This window comes from Bos javanicus, chromosome 17 (assembly GCF_032452875.1).
Source record: "Bos javanicus breed banteng chromosome 17, ARS-OSU_banteng_1.0, whole genome shotgun sequence".
Lineage (NCBI taxonomy): Eukaryota > Metazoa > Chordata > Mammalia > Artiodactyla > Bovidae > Bos > Bos javanicus.
In genome coordinates this window covers 44229826-44247150 of record NC_083884.1, presented here as the reverse complement: position 1 = coordinate 44247150, position 17325 = coordinate 44229826, and the positions used below count along the sequence as shown (strand labels likewise).

Below are 17325 nucleotides of genomic sequence, written 5' to 3'. Positions count from 1 at the left end.
AATTCATTTCCCTTGGAAAGTTTTAGGCAGTAGCCTTTGACCAAAAGCATTCAGTTAAAAAAAAAAAAAAGACTGACTTGAATATAACTCTTACTTTCTTTACATGAATCATCTTTGGGTAAAAGGCACTGAGGCAGAAGGTAGATGGGCCCTGGTGCAGGGTAAAGCAATTGGAGATTTATCCCCTGTGGACCAACACTCCAAGACAAGGATGGCACAAGAACTGAAAGAGACCAGTTAGACCTAATTGATATCTATAGGACATTTCATTCCAAAACAATGAATTTCACCTTTTTCTCAAGCGCACATGGAACCTTCTCCAGGATAGATCACATCCTGGGCCATAAAGCTAGCCTTGGTAAATTCAAAAAAATAGAAATCATTCCAAGCATCTTTTCTGACCACAATGCAGTAAGATTAGATCTCAATTACAGGAGAAAAACTATTAAAAATTCCAACATATGGAGGCTGAACAACACGCTGCTGAATAACCAACAAATCACAGAAGAAATCAAGAAAGAAATCAAAACTTGCATAGAAATGAATGAAAATGAAAACACAACAACCCAAAACCTGTGGGACACGGTAAAAGCAGTCCTAAGGGGAAAGTTCATAGCAAAACAGGCACACCTCAAGAAACAAGAAAAAAGTCAAATAAATAACCTAACTCTACACCTAAAGCAACTAGAAAAGGAAGAAATGAAGAACCCCAGGGTTAGTAGAAGGAAAGAAATCTTAAAAATTAGAGCAGAAATAAATGCAAAAGAAACAAAAGAGACCATAGCAAAAATCAACAAAACCAAAAGCTGGTTCTTTGAAAGGATAAATAAAATTGACAAACCATTAGCCAGACTCATCAAGAAACAAAGGGAGAAAAATCAAATCAATAAAATTAGAAACGAAAATGGAGAGATCACAACAGACAACACAGAAATACGAAGGATCGTAAGGGACTACTATCAACAATTCTATGCCAATAAAATGGACAATGTGGAAGAAATGGACAAATTCTTAGAAAAGTACAACTTTCCAAAACTCGACCAGGAAGAAATAGAAAACCTTAACAGACCCATCACAAACACGGAAATTGAAACTGTAATCAAAAATCTTCCAGCAAACAAAAGCCCAGGTCCAGACGGCCTCACAGCTGAATTCTACCAAAAATTTAGAGAAGAGCTAACACCTATCCTGCTCAAACTCTTCCAGAAAATTGCAGAGGAAGGTAAACTTCCAAACTCATTCTATGAGGCCACCATCACCCTAATACCAAAACCTGACAAAGATCCCACAAAAAAAGAAAACTACAGGCCAATATCACTGATGAACATAGATGCAGAAATCCTTAACAAAGTTCTAGCAATCAGAATCCAACAACACATTAAAAAGATCATATACCATGACCAAGTGGGCTTTATCCCAGGGATGCAAGGATTCTTCAATATCCGCAAATCAATCAATGTAATACACCACATTAACAAATTGAAAAATAAAACCCATATGATTATCTCAATAGAAGCAGAGAAAGCCTTTGACAAAATTCAGCACCCATTTATGATAAAAACTCTCCAGAAAGCAGGAATAGAAGGAACATACCTCGACATAATAAAAGCTATATATGACAAACCCACAGCAAACATTATCCTCAATGGTGAAAAATTGAAAGCATTTCCTCTAAAGTCAGGAACAAGACAAGGGTGCCCACTTTCACCATTACTATTCAACATAGTTTTGGAAGTTTTGGCCACAGCAATCAGAGCAGAAAAAGAAATAAAAGGAATCCAAACTGGAAAAGAAGAAGTGAAACTCTCACTATTTGCAGATGACATGATCCTCTACACAGAAAACCCTAAAGACTCCACTAGAAAATTACTAGAACTAATCAATGACTATAGTAAAGTTGCAGAATATAAAATCAACACACAGAAATCCCTTGCATTCCTATACACTAATAATGAGAAAACAGAAAGAGAAATTAAGGAAACAATTCCATTCACCATTGCAATGGAAAGAATAAAATACTTAGGAATATATCTACCTAAAGAAACCAAAGACCTATATATAGAAAACTATAAAACACTGGTGAAAGAAATCAAAGAGGACACTAATAGATGGAGAAATATACCATGTTCATGGATTGGAAGAATCAATATAGTGAAAATGAGTATACTACCCAAAGCAATTTATAGATTCAATGCAATCCCTATCAAGCTACCAACGGTATTCTTCACAGGGCTAGAACAAATAATTTCACAATTTGTATGGAAATACAAAAAACCTCGAATAGCCAAAGCGATCTTGAGAAAGAAGAATGGAACTGGAGGAATCAACCTACCTGACTTCAGGCTCTACTGCAAAGCCATAGTCATCAAGACAGCATGGTACTGGCACAAAGACAGAAATATAGATCAATGGAACAAAATAGAAAGCCCAGAGATAAATCCACGCACATATGGACACCTTATCTTTGACAAAGGAGGCAAGAATATACAATGGATTAAAGACAATCTCTTTAACAAGTGGTGCTGGGAAATCTGGTCAACCACTTGTAAAAGAATGAAACTAGAACACTTTCTAACACCATACACAAAAATAAACTCAAAATGGATTAAAGATCTCAACGTAAGACCAGAAACTATAAAACTCCTAGAGGAGAACATAGGCAAAACACTCTCCGATGTACATCACAGCAGGGTCCTCTATGACCCACCTCCCAGAATATTGGAAATAAAAGCAAAAATAAACAAATGGGACCTAATTAACCTTAAAAGCTTCTGCACATCAAAGGAAACTATTAGCAAGGTGAAAAGACAGCCTTCAGAATGGGAGAAAATAATAGCAAATGAAGCAACTGACAAACAACTTATCTCAAAAATATACAAGCAACTCCTACAGCTCAACTCCAGAAAAATAAATGACCCAATCAAAAAATGGGCCAAAGAACTAAATAGACATTTCTCCAAAGAAGATATGCAGATGGCTAACAAATACATGAAAAGATGCTCAACATCACTCATTATCAGAGAAATACAAACCAAAACCACTATGAGGTACCATTTCACACCAGTCAGAATGGCTGTGATCCAAAAGTCTACAAACAATAAATGCTGGAGAGGGTGTGGAGAAAAGGGAACCCTCTTACACTGTTGGTGGGAATGCAAACTACTACAGCCACTATGGAGAACAGTGTGGAGATTCCTTAAAAAACTGGAAATAGAACTGCCTTATGATCCAGCAATCCCACTGCTGGGCATACACACTGAGGAAACCAGAAGGGAAAGAGACACGTGTACCCCAATGTTCATTGCAGTACTGTTTATAATAGCCAGGACATGGAAGCAACCTAGATGTCCATCAGCAGATGAATGGATAAGACAGCAGTGGTACATATACACAATGGAGTATTACTCAGCCATTAAAAAGAAAACATTTGAATCAGTTCTAATGAGGTGGATGAAACTGGAGCCTATTATACAGAGTGAAGTAAGCCAGAAAGAAAAACACCAATACAGTATACTAACACATATATATGGAATTTAGAAAGATGGTAACAATAACCCTGTGTACGAGACAGCAAAAGAGACACTGATGTATAGAACAGTCTTATGGACTCTGTGGGAGAGGGAGAGGGTGGGAAGATTTGGGAGAATGGCATTGAAACATGTAAAATACCATGTATGAAATGAGATGCCAGTCCAGGTTCGATGCACGATACTGGATGCTTGGGGCTAGTGCACTGGGACGACCCAGAGGGATGGTATGGGGAGGGAGGAGGGAGGAGGGTTCAGGATGGGGAACACATGTATACCTGTGGCAGATTCATTTTGATATTTGGCAAAACTAATACAATTATGTAAAGTTTAAAAATAAAATAAAATTAAAAAGCAAAAAAAAAAAACAAAACCAAAAAACTGAAAGAGGAGGCTGGGCCCCGCCTAGATAGAAGACAAGAGACCACATGTTTCTTATTCTCAGAGTCAGAGACCTTCCTGACTACACATGTGCAGAAAGACTCCTTGGAGGTCAAAAGAGGAGTGATGCTAAGAGATACTACGTATAGGCCTCTTTCGTGGAATCAATCTTGGCTGAGAGATGCATGGACACACGTGGGAGGATCCTGAGACACACCAAATATGGACTCTGCACCAGGCAAATCAAAATGACTGGTCAAAGGAAACCCAGAAGAAATGCCCCATGAAAGTATTTCAAATTGTCAATGAGCACATGACTCAGCGACTCTCTCTGAGCCTGCCTATCCACACATATCCTACAGCATGTGTCTATCCACATATACTGTAGTGTTTTTACTCCTATTAAATAATTTACTTCTTTCACCAGTTTCCATCTTTGTGGAAGTTTTTTTTCTGCAAAGCCAAAGAAACAGGGTCTTATCACTGACTGACCACTGGTCTAGTGGCTAGAATTCAGTGCTCTCACAGCCATGACCCGACCTCAATCTCTGGCTGGGAACTGAACCCTGCTTCAAATTGCTGAAGGCTGAGGCCACTAAGATCATGGCATCTGGTCCCATCAGTCCAGTTCAGTTCAGTCATTCAGTCGTGTCCGACTCTTGGAGACCCCATGAATCACAGCACACCAGGCCTCCTTGTCCAACACCAACTCTCGGAGTTCACTCAGACTCACGTCCATCGAGTCAGTGATGCCATCCAGCCATCTCATCCTCTGTTGTCCCCTTCTCCTCTTGCCCCCAATCCCTCCCAGCATCAGAGTCTTTTCCAATGAGTCAACTCTTCGCATGAGGTGGCCAAAGTACTGGAGTTTCAGCTTTAGCATCATTCCTTTCAAAGAAATCCCAGGGCTGATCTCCTTCAGAAGGGACTGGTTGGATCTCCTTGCAGTCCAAGGGACTCTCAAGAGTCTTCTCCAGCACCACAGTTCAAAAGCACCAATTCTTGGGCGCTCAGCCTTCTTCACAGTCCAACTCTCACATCCATACATGACCACAGGAAAAACCATAGCCTTGACTAGATGGACCTTTGTTGGCAAAGTAATGTCTCTGCTTTTGAATATGCTATCTAGGTTGGTCATAACTTTCCTTCCAAGGAGTAAGCGTCTTTTAATTTCATGGCTGCAGTCACCATCTGCAGTGATTTTGGAGCCCCAAAAAATAAAGTCTGACACTGTTTCCACTGTTTCCCCATCTATTTCCCATGAAGTAATGGGACCAGGTGCCATGATCTTCATTTTCTGAATGTTGAGCTTTCAGCCAACTTTTTCACTCTCCACTTTCACTTTCTTCAAGAGGCTTTTGAGTTCCTCTTCACTTTCTGCCATAAGGGTGGTGTCATCTGTTTATCTGAGGTTATTGATATTTCTCCCAGCAATCTTGATTCCAGCTTGTGTTTCTTCCAGCCCAGCGTTTCTCATGATGTACTCTGCATATAAGTTAAATAAGCAGGGTGACAATATACAACCTTGATGTACTCCTTTTTCTATTTGGAACCAGTCTGTTGTTCCATGTCCAGTTCTAACTGTTGCTTCCTGACCTGCATATAGGTTTCTCAAGAGGCAGATCAGGTGGTCTGGTATTCCCATCTCTTTCAGAATTTTCCACAGTTTATTGTGATCCACACAGTCAAAGGCTTGGCATAGTCAATAAAGCAGAAATAGATGTTTTTCTGGAACTCTCTTGCTTTTTCCATGATCCAGCAGATGTTGGCAATTTGATCTCTGGTTCCTCTGCCTTTTCTAAAACCAGCTTGAACATCAAGAAGTTCACGGTTCACATATTGCTGAAGCCTGGCTTGGAGAATTTTGAGCATTACTTTACTAGCGTGTGAGATCAGTGCAATAGTGTGGTCATTTGAGCATTCTTTGGCATTGCCTTTCTTTGGGATTGGAATGAAAACTGACCTTTTCCAGTCGTGTGGCCACTGTTCAGTTTCCCAAATTTGCTGGCATATTGAGTACAGCACTTCACAGCAAATAGGTAGGGAAACAAGGAAGCAGTGAGAGACTTTAATTTTGGGGGCTCCAAAATCACTGCAGATGGTGACTGCAGCCATGAAATTAAAAGATGCTTGATCCTTGGAAGAAAAGCTATGACCAACCTAGACAGCATATTAAAAAGCAGAGACATTACTTTACCAACAAAGATCCATCTAGTCAAAGCTATGGTTTTTCCAGTAGTCGTGTATGAATGTGAGAGTTGGACTATAAAGAAGGCTGAGTGCCAAGGAATTGATGGTTTTGAACTCTGGTGTTAGAGTAGACACTTTAGAGTCCCTTGGACTGCAAGGAGATCCAGCCAGTCCATCCTAAAGGAAATGAGTCCTGAATATTCATTGGAAGGACTGGTGCTGAAGCTGAAATTCCAATACTTTGGCCACCTGATATGAAGAACTGACTCCTTGGAAAAGACCCTGATGCTGGGAAAGATTGAAGGCAAGAGGAGAAGGGGACAACAGAGAATGAGATGGTTGGATGGCATCACCAACATGATAGACATGAGTTTGAGTAAGCTCTAGGAGTTGGTGATGGACAGGGAAGCCTGGTGTGCTACAGTCCACAGGGTTGCAAAAAGGTGGACATGACTGAATGACTGAACTGAACTGAGGCCACCTGAGATTAGCACTAGGGTGAATTTTGGATGTAAGTCTTTTGAAAAATCAACTTAGCAGTGTATCACAGTGTTGGAATACTAGGACCATTTTCGAAGGTCTCCCTCTTGAACTCTCCTCCAGATTTAAAGACGTAACTGCTACCTTTGGCTGGGATTCACAGATCCTGGAGAAGACAGTCAATCACACCTGCGTTGATGCATAGTGATGGTGGGTCCCTCGAGTGCTTACAATGTGCTGCTGTTTATTCTAGGTGCTCTACAGTTCTCTCTCACTTACCGACACAATAAATCTGAGAAATGGAAAGCTCAAGCTCAGAGGGCTTCACTCACTGGTTTGAAATCCCTCAGCTTGAAAGTGATGGACCTGGTGTGCCAACCTGGTCTTGTGCTTCTCTATTCAACACTGGCTCTCAAGAATGAAACAAAGGACAGGACTTGGAATTTCTTGTTTCTCAGTGCTGGTTCCAACATGGTCTCAGTAAGCAGTTATTAGAAGATGAGGAAGGACAGAGGAAGGAAGGAAGGAAGGAGAGCAGGACAGACAAGGATGTGCCGTGAGGAGAATTTGGGAGAGAATGGGAAAACGATGAGGGCTGCACAGCAAAAGGCAGATCCACACTCAGGACCTGTGAGGTCACACCTGCTTTCTCATCATGAGAACTTCTCCTCTGGGCCTTAGCTTGGCAGATATTTGTTGTTTACTGCATCATATATTTCACTAAAAGCCTGAAATTTGTGATTTTTTATTATCTCATTTCTTTCACAATTATTAGTTGAAATACTTAAAACAATGAAAACTCCTGCAACTGGTACTATTTGGTTACTCTGAAACCCTTTGAAAGGAAAAAAGCAGAAAAAACAGAACTTCATGCTTTTGAGGTGATTGGTCTTGGGGAACTTCATGTTTTCCAGATCCTTTGGCTAAGCAGACCCTTACAAACACCACCTCTTCAAGGAAGCCAATCACCATCCACCCAGGAATCCAGCCCTAGGAATCCACATCTCTGACCCTCAAGTCTTTGTACTCTTAGAACAAAAACCACAGAAAACTGGGTGTATCCCTAAATACATTTCAGGTTTTGAGGCATGGCTAGATACACTGTTATTTTATGTAAATAAGACAGAGTATATAATTATGGTTTTGGCAGAGGCTCATAGAAGAGATGAGTAAAGAGAGGGTTTCAAGTATACTCACTTACTCATGAACTGTCCTGCATTCTGTGACATATCCATCAAAGGAGCCCCACCCCAAGGTTGCCTCTTGGGAGGACACATCCATCTAACCCTGAAAGCCAAACTGGACACAGTGATTTTGGTGGGTATGATTTCACCTTCTCCAAAATCTCCATGCAGACAGATGTGGGAAGTAGAGGTGTCTCCTGTCTGCAGAAACACATTTTCATGTCTTAGCCCCAAGTGTCAGAAAAAGCAAGATTTTGTGTCCGATTAGGACCCAGTCTCTCCTTCTGATGCAATCTCTCTCATTCCTAAACACTGTGGACCTGGAACATTGCTGCTGAGATGATAACATTTTTTCCCGAGTAGTGCTTCTGACAGGAGAGAACACAAAGCTAGCATCTCATCACCAACATTAGAATCCTTAGGCCATGTTCTGCTCCTCTCACCCTTTCTTTTTGTCCAGCACAGGCCACAGTGAAATAATGAACTTAATACAATGGGTCTATTGTCAAGGGCGACACTTCTGGCCAGACATGATTTTGAACATAGCTCTGCTTCATCATGGGCTTTTCTGGTGGCTCAGTGGTAAAGAATCCATCTGCCAATGCAGGAGTGATGGGTTTGACCCCTGGGTTGGGAAGATCCCCTGGAGAAGGGAATGGCAACCTATTCCAGTATTCTTGTCTGGAGAATCCCATGGACAGAGGAACCTGGTGGGCTACAGTCCATGGGGTTGCAAGAGAGTCAGACAAGACTTAGTGATTAAACAGCAACAACTGCTTCTTCATATTATAAAAATAAGCAATTCACTTATTAAATGTCATCTTAGGCTTTTAATTTTCACACAAATGTCAGATGTGAAATCTTATTAACTATCAAAAGAATGTACAGGCATATATTTTTGGTAAACAATCTATTTGAATGTTCAGTAGCATCATATCCAATTTGAGGACCGAATCCAAAATCATGGAGGGGTTCATAGAATTAAGTTAGTTCTCATTTTCTTCATTTCTAAGATAAAGAGAATCCATATTATTCAAGGTAACTATGACTCTGTGATCCATGAAAGATTTCATAGTCTTATGAAAAGCTTATCAGAAGCTGCATTTTGTACCCAGGCTTAAATGACTACCGGGAAGGAAATGTGAGGTGTTTATTTATGGGGTCTGTTCTCAAAATTAATGGGAAAGACTGAGAAGGCTCGCTTCATTAATTGGAAAGAAAAGGGCACTTTGTCTCACTTTTCTGTCTCTGCAAGTCCAGCCAGGAAAGAGTGCTGATGCTCACAGGAGATCATATGCAGAAAGGATAGGCAGGCAGATCAACACTTGTCAGGAAGATGATTTACAGGGAAATGATTTTTGGAATATTTCTAAGTCTCAGTGAATATCAAATAACTTAGGAGACACAAACAAAACTCAACTCAGAATGATATGAGTTGTCCATGCAATCCAGACAGCTGTGCTTAGGGAAGTGAACAGCTTTGTCTCACTGAAGTTTGAACAGGGGCACAGACTAAGTTCAACAGCTGCTGCATACATGAGTTGTTAGTTTTTTCTTTTTTTAATTTAATTTTTTATTGAAGTGTAGTTGATTTGCAATGTTGTGTTAGTTTCAGGTGTTCAATAACACGACTCAGTTATATATTCTATTTCAGATTCTTTAAAAATGCACATGTTTAATTTTTCAACATATTACTTACTTAAGATTTATTAATTTAAAAAAGGCCCCATGTGATGACTATAACTTAATGTCATTTTTAAAATTCTTGTCCTGATAAGACCTAATTAGTGTGAGAAAATTTTGTTAATGCTTATCAGTAAATCAGATAAAAGAGAATGTCATTTTTTTGCCAGCCCCGAAATTCTGGATCACAGATACATGACAACTGCTATGTTCTCATGCCAGAGCTTGAAAATATTCTGTTTATTTTTTTCTCTAAGACTGATCAAGGTCAAGTTCTTCATACAAGAATAAAGGCAACTTGCCGATGATGAGTTTTGGATCTAATGTGAGTGTTTTCCTAAATTTGGTAAAACCTTTCATGGACACTACAATGCGTACAGCATAGAAGTAGAGACTGGATATTCATAACTGCCTTTAGTTCTTTACTGTTAAATCCTTTTAATATTATTATGGATATTACTCCAAAGCACAGCAAAAATGAGATACCTTTGCTGCCCATTTGCAATAGGTGGTTCCTCTTTTTCTCAGAAGAGAAGATCTGGTGTGAGAGGGCAGGTCTGAGGTCTGGGACCTCTGCTTACTCCCTCTTTGGCTGCAGGAGAGGTTCCTTCTCAGCCCAGCAAGGTTCCTGTTGATGAAGCACAATCTTTCAGTTGTATACTTTGGTTTAAAACATCCCTGTGAGGAAGGTGCCCAGACCCCAGGACCCAGGACAGAAGGGTCTTCAGGAGCTTCCTGGGCACAGACCCCCAGAAAAGGGTGGAAAATGCCCCCTTTGTCAATCATAGGAAAGGCTCAGCCCCCGTGGGAAAGGGCACACCTTCCATCCACACACAGATAACACTCCCATCTCATCACTGCCACTTTAAACTTCTTTCTGCCTTTCCTCCTTTCTCTGCATTTTCTGCTTTTGTTTTCCTTCCTCTTCTTTCACCAACAGGTCCCTTCCTTCAGTGTGTTCTTCTCTTTCCTCCCTCACATCTCCCGAGCTCATTTCCTTGTTCTCTACTCCTGCTCCAGCTTAACTTCCTTCCTCACCACAAACTTTCCTTTTCTTTTTCATCATTTCTGACTTCAACCACTGCAGAGGAGCATATGCCCTTCCATAGAACTATGGTTCTTCCTGGCAGGCACAGAAATGCTCAAAAGATATATTTGGAGTGATCTAATGTTTCAGTGTGGTTACTAAAATCTAAAGCTATGTCAGAGGATGTGAAGGGATGTGTTTCACAGTAAGTTCCCTACAAATGAATGAGTTCTGTTCCGAGAGAAAGTCCAATTTGTTTCTAAGTCCAACAAAGTTAGCCCAGGTACCCAACTAACACGATCGACTCTATAGCACTGCACTGAAATTGGTTTATAATACTTTTCACACAAACAATACATAAAAAAGCATACACTCAATAAAGAAAACATTTTTAATCTTACAGTGCAGTACCTTGAAAAGTTCAGTAGTACAGTACAACAGCTGGCATACAGGGGCATATTTGCATCTTTGGAAGTTCACAACTCGAAAGTTTGTATGTAGGTACTTACTGTACTAGAGATTTGCTTAGTCCTTCTTACTCCACTAAGGCAATTGAAGGTTTCTCCACTTGCTATGGAACCTTAACCTTAGAAGCAAACCTCAAGGACATGGGCCACGACTGTTTCTGATGAACTTGAGGCTTCCAGCAAGAGTCAAGTTCTGCAGCCCCATCTGTCAGAAGAAGAGGTGATGTAGCTTGTTAACGTTAAATCACACATTGTTTCCCCCACCTTGGCTTAATAAGTTAGATATCTGCAACAGTGATTCACCAGAAGATTAAACTACACCTCACCCTTGAATGACATGGGCTTGAACTGCAGGAGTCCACTTATATGTGAATTTTTTCATAGATACAGTGCTTATATTTTCATTGTACAAAAATTTAGATTAACAGAATGTAGGGGGAAGTTTGTGTTTGATTAGAGATCACAGAATGTGATTTCAAAAGGGTTCAAATCTTGATTTCAACCAAACTGCTTTAGCTTCCTGCCCTGGTGTGAGGGCATTTTTTTGAGGCAGAGGTGGCAGCCTGTACTTTTTCCATTGTGAGAGGTCAGAGCACCTGATCCCTCGTGTCTCTAAGGGGCAGCTGTATGGTAGTTCCATCTTGCACTGACATTGAAAGAGGATCAGCAAAGCTATTAAGCAAATAATTTCTTTTATCTGCTTTTGTGTATTTAAGAAGGACAAACTAGAAGCTTCATGCTGGTCTAAAATTTTCCATTTAAGGAATTTTCTGTTTTAGCATTGTCCCCTGCCTCAATATAACAACTACTTTGTGCTGTTATAAAGTTTTTTTTTTATTAAAGTTACTTTTAAGGAGAAGGCAGTGGCACCCCACTCCAGTACTCTTGCCTGGAGAATCCCACGGACGGAGGAGCCTGGTGGGCTGCAGTCCATGCGGTCGCTAAGAGTTGGACACGACTGAGCGACTTCACTTTCACTTTTCACTTTCATGCATTGGAGAAGGAAATGGCAACCCACTCCAGTGTTCTTGCCTGGAGAATCCCAGGGACGGAGGAGCCTGTTGGGCTGCCGTCTATGGGGTCGCACAGAGTCGGACACAACTGAAGTGACTTAGCAGCAGCAGCAGCAGCAGTGTTTTTTAAGTCTTCTTCTTGGCAAAGATTTTAATGAAGAATAGATATTACTCAGGTGGCAGAGTAGTGTGCAGTTTTCTTCTAAAGAAACTATATTTTTCATGAGAACAAAGAAAGATTGCAAACCATATAACCTAATTTAATTTTCTTTGTCATTCAAAGTACACTTTGCCTCCTGAGGGTTAAATTCCTATACCAACTGAAGATTATTATTTTTTCTATCTTTGCAAAATTAGCAAAATAAGAAGTCATTTATCTTTTAAGTCCTATGATGAAGTGTATATAAACAAATTGTACAAAATCATCACACAAAAAAGAAATTGCCTGTCAGATTCCCTTGTGAGTTTCATACCTGTCAGAAGGAGCATTCTCCTTTAGAATGAAAACAGGCCCACCTTCTCTAATTTTCTACTTGATAAGAGAAAAAGTAATTACAGAGAGTTAACCATAGAATTCACCACTTATTAATTTTCTACTCTCCGTCTGACTAAATTTTTTCTTCCATTTCTCTTAACTGAAGTTACTAATTTTACCTAAAAACATCTTTATATGAGTCAATGAGTTAAGCCTGAAGTAGTGTTATTTCAATGAGGCTAAAAGACCAGATCTTTTTGCACTTTTCCAGAGCAGCAACACGTGAAGCCAAAGTAAACTATATTGAAGGAAGATTTTTAGTAAGAAAGTGTGTGGCCTGTTCACTTATTAAATTGTTGACTTAGGGTCGGATCACAACTCCATGCACACTGACGTTTCTGTTTGCTTGCTCCTGGGGACAAACAGCAGCAAGCCTTGCTTAGCAAGGAAACAAACATATCCAGTCCTTTCCAGAAACATCCTGAACTTCCTCAAGGAGGCTGAATGGACTATGGGGAAATTTTATTTGCTCTTGGTCAAAGGAACAATTAATTCAAAACAGATTTAAATCAGGGCAGCTGTAAGGCATTGGGTTGGAAAGAGGAAAAGGAAAAGAAAAAATTGTTCTGTGTTTCAAGAGAGTTTAGGAGATTTCTTTCAAGTCTAAAAATTGCAACCCAAAGAACACAACGTTTAACTAAAAATAACAGCATTATGACTCTTGGAAAAGAATCAAGACTTTTTTCAATAAAATAATCAGTACATCTGAGCGATCTACTATAACAGTCCTACAATATTCATACATTTATTGATGTTGCAACATAGAACAGTGTATATGTTGGATCACAGTTGTGCTAAAATAAGGCAACACGGCAAATGTTTGACTACAGAAGAGTTATTTTATAGTGTAAGCCTCCATGAATAAAAATATACATGCTTATCATCAAACTGACACTAGATGTAGGATGGAGCAATAATTCCCACAGTTGGGTTTCAATAATTTATATATTAAGTGCTTCCATTTTGAGTCAATTTCCTAATACATGTGAATATAAAATTAATTTCATATTTCAACTAGAGAACATACTACATAATTTTATATGGTCTATTCCATTAAGAATGGTCTCTAAAGACTTGATGAGACCATGATATTGTGCATGTATAAAATGCCTTGGGAGTTCTTTGCAAAATAGATAGTTTACATTTCATCTGCAAAATATGTCTATAAAACCATATAATTGTATGCAAAAGTATCATAATATTAACTTTGTATTTACTTTGTAAATACCTAAACCATTTGTAAAAAATAATAAACTACTTTTTGTGTTTTGATAATAATCTATATCAGAATTTCCAAATGAACAAAATAGAAAAAAAGTACTTGAAGCCATAAGTTATATTTAGGTATTTGTCAAGAAGCCAGATTCCATGGGTTTTGAATATCTGACCCTTTGGCATCTTCCCACATAATCAGCTCTTTAACCCAGACTTGGAGTAAAGGGAATAACAGTGTTTTTTTCCTTCTCTGTTTAACTTGGCTTAGCTTTCTGTAGAAACTCCTCTTTCCCACAGCCTAATTCCAAACAAATTGTAATGTTAACAATACTCTTACCGTGGTTAATTCAACCATTTTGCCTGTTAACCTGATGAAAGGCCAACATTAGATTGTTTCCTTTTTAGGTGAGAAAGTAATTAGGAATTTCAACCTATGATTGACTTGTATTCTTATTACTGAATTTCCTTTTTTTTTTTTTTTTTGCTTTTGAGCAAAATTTTCCTCTTTCATTGCTTTTGAGCAAAAATTTCCAGACATGGAGAGATCTTAAGAACAACAAAAACAACCTGAGGGGGATGATATCAAATGATTTAGAAAATATATGCTTTCCCTTCCTGAGTAACCAATAAGTAACAGAATGCTGGAAAATGGGTCGCAGATAAACTTTGATATGATCATTTTTCCAGGGTAAATTTCCAGGGCATCTCGTTTGCCAACAAGACATTTGAACATCTCAAATTTACCCTGGAAAAATGATCATATCAAAGTTTATCTGCGACCCATTTTCCAGCATTCTGTTACTTATTGGTTACTCAGGAAGGGAAAGCATATATTTTCTAAATCTTAAGTCCAGGTTCGATGCACGATACTGGATGCTTGGGGCTAGAGCACTGGGATGACCCTGAGGGATGGTATGGGGAGGGAGGAGGGAGGAGGGTTCAGGATGGGGAACACATGTATACCTGTGGTGGATTCATTTTGATATTTGGCAAAACTAATACAATTATGTAAAGTTTAAAAATAAAATAAAATTAAAAATAAATTAAAAAAAGAAAAAGAAAAAACAAATGTCTTGTTGGTTTTTTGTAATCATCAGAGAGAAAATACATGGATTTGAAAAATAATTATATTCTAAGTCAGGAGACAAAAACTATCTGTCATGCTTTTGGTGGAAATTAAATAGCTAGGGGCTGGAGAGCAAGATGATTTAACCCTATGTGAGGGGCTGAATGTGACTATCAGGACAGAGTATTTCAGCTTTGCTCATTTGACAGAAAAGCAGGAACCATGAAATATGTCAAAAGTCTCTGTTCATGAGGCAAAAGTGGGGTCCAAGGACTGCAAACCTGCTGCCCACAACACTGGGCCAGGAGCTTGCTGGTCTGTTCCTGTATTTTCCAGGGGGTCAAAGGGGTGCTACAGTCCTGCAAAGCATTTAAATGATGTCCACAGTGGTGGGGGCAGAAGGTTGGGGCAACAGCCTTAGTGATTGCGCATGATGTAGAAATGCTATTAATGTATTCATGGTTTGAACGTTTAGTGTTAAACAGATGTCTGACTTTGCTTATCCAGAGCTGCCCATATTTATTTCAGCAAAGAATTTCCCTCTCTGTTCCTTGCCATACACACACACACACCAAATTTTTCACAAACCAGAGAACATAGGTGTCCTAAAAAAAATGCATCTTGGTCAATGATGATCTTCATTGTTGTCAGTTGTCTGAAACTAGGATTGGATATATTGGTGCAAAAGTTGGAAAATATTACGGACTTTGGAACTCTCAGATACACATTTGGCTCTTCTTATCCACAGGTTCCTTGTCCACAGAGTCAACCAATAGTAATTCAGAAGTGTTTGAAAAAAAATTTCAGAAAGTTTCAAAAAAGAAAAACTTGAATTTGCCTTGCACCTGGCAAATATTGGGCCTTCCCCAGTAGCGCAGTGGTAAAGAATCCACCTGAAATGCAGGAGATGCAGGAGATGCAGTTTTGACCCCTGGTTCAGGAGGATCCCATGGAGGAGGAAATGGCAAATTATTCCAATATTTTTGCCAGGAAAATCCCATGGACAGAGGAGCTTGGCAGGCTATAGTCCATGGGGTCGCAAAGAGTCAGACATGACTGAGCCTGCATGCCTTTGCAACTATTAATTAATAGATTTGCATTGCATTTGGTATAATCTATAGATGATTTAAATTATATAGGGGATATGCAAAGGTCTCATGCAAATACAACACCATTTTGTAGGAGGGACTTGAGCATCCATGGATTTGGGTATTTGAAGGGGGTCCTGGAGTCAGTTCCCTGTGGATACTGAGAGAACACTGTATTTAGTGGTCTGACACTACCCATGAAGGCTAAGTTCAAAGGATCTAAAAATGAATCACATACGTAAGAGCTCAATATTCAGCTACTTAGAGAAGTCTATGTTGTCTTGCCTGGGAAATCCCATGGACAGAGGAGCCTGGTGGGCTACAGTCCATGGGGGCGCAAGAGTCTGATATGACTTAGGGATTAAACAACAACAATAACAAGAACACCAATGCTAATCTACAGAAGCACGGACTCATTCCCTTTGGTCTGTGTACCCAAAGCATCTATCTAACATTGTTACTCAAGGTTGAGTAGACATGGGGACCAATACTTAAAGACTTATCCTTCTTTCCTTGCTTTTTATTGTTAATTGAAGTTAGGATCTCCTCTAGGGCATTAGATATTTTCTACAACCGTTGTTCCTCTTCTTTCCTATAGAAAATTAATTTTTCCCATTTAGATAGGACCATAAGAGCAAAACCTGGCCCTTATTTCAGTCATGAATATTCTTGAATGCAATGAATGTAAGTGGTATTTTTTGTTTAATATAGTACATAAAAATGAAAACCAGGCCATAGAAGATATGTTGGATAAGCCTTGCCTCATCCTACATACTGTAGGAGGAATAAATGAATGTCTAAAGAGGAGAGAACTGGAAAGATATTGAAGATGTTATGATGTAGGAAAAGTGTAACCCATGAAATCTGTTAAAGGACTCCTCTGATTTGGAATTAAAATATTTTATTGCTCAATCCTATAGCTTCCAATAATTATAAAATAACACACTCACAAGTGATTATTTGGGATCATTTTATTTTTATGTGACTCCCATATGCTGAAGAGTCACAGTGTGTCTGAAAAATAGACAATCCTGTTACTAGTAACAAAAGTATCCACTCTCTATTGCTGTTGGAGGAAACCAGGGGAAATATTTAAATGTCTTTCTATATGTAATATCATGACCTGTATACAGTAGTCACTTAATAATGCTGCTACAGTTGTGCTCATATCAAACATAGGAGAGTCTTCACTCCCATTGCTGGAAGGTACTAGGAGGCTACACAGCATAAAAGGAGAAAATAAGGTGCATATAAAGAACATTCATTTAGTAGGAGTCCTAGGTATTTACCCCCAATTCATTAATTTGCTCTGCAAATATGATATGAGATCAATTAATCTTTCTGGCATTCTGATACTTTCCTTCTGGACTAGAGATAATATCACTCATTTCTGGGCATGTGGTTTTGTGGAAATTTCATCATGATAAAGAAACGCTGGGCTGGAGGAAGCACAGGCTGGAATCAAGATT

At 39.2% G+C, this 17325-nt stretch overlaps 1 long non-coding RNA gene across 1 annotated transcript; it reads right to left on the bottom strand.

Moving 5' to 3' along the window:
* Positions 1-6997: 6997 nt before the first annotated feature.
* On the bottom strand, positions 6998-11197 carry LOC133228468 (uncharacterized). The gene is made up of 3 exons (XR_009730209.1): positions 10982-11197; positions 9932-10073; positions 6998-7877 (listed from the first exon to the last, which is right to left on the bottom strand). It is a non-coding gene; the product is annotated as an uncharacterized LOC133228468 (long non-coding RNA).
* Positions 11198-17325: the final 6128 nt, after the last annotated feature.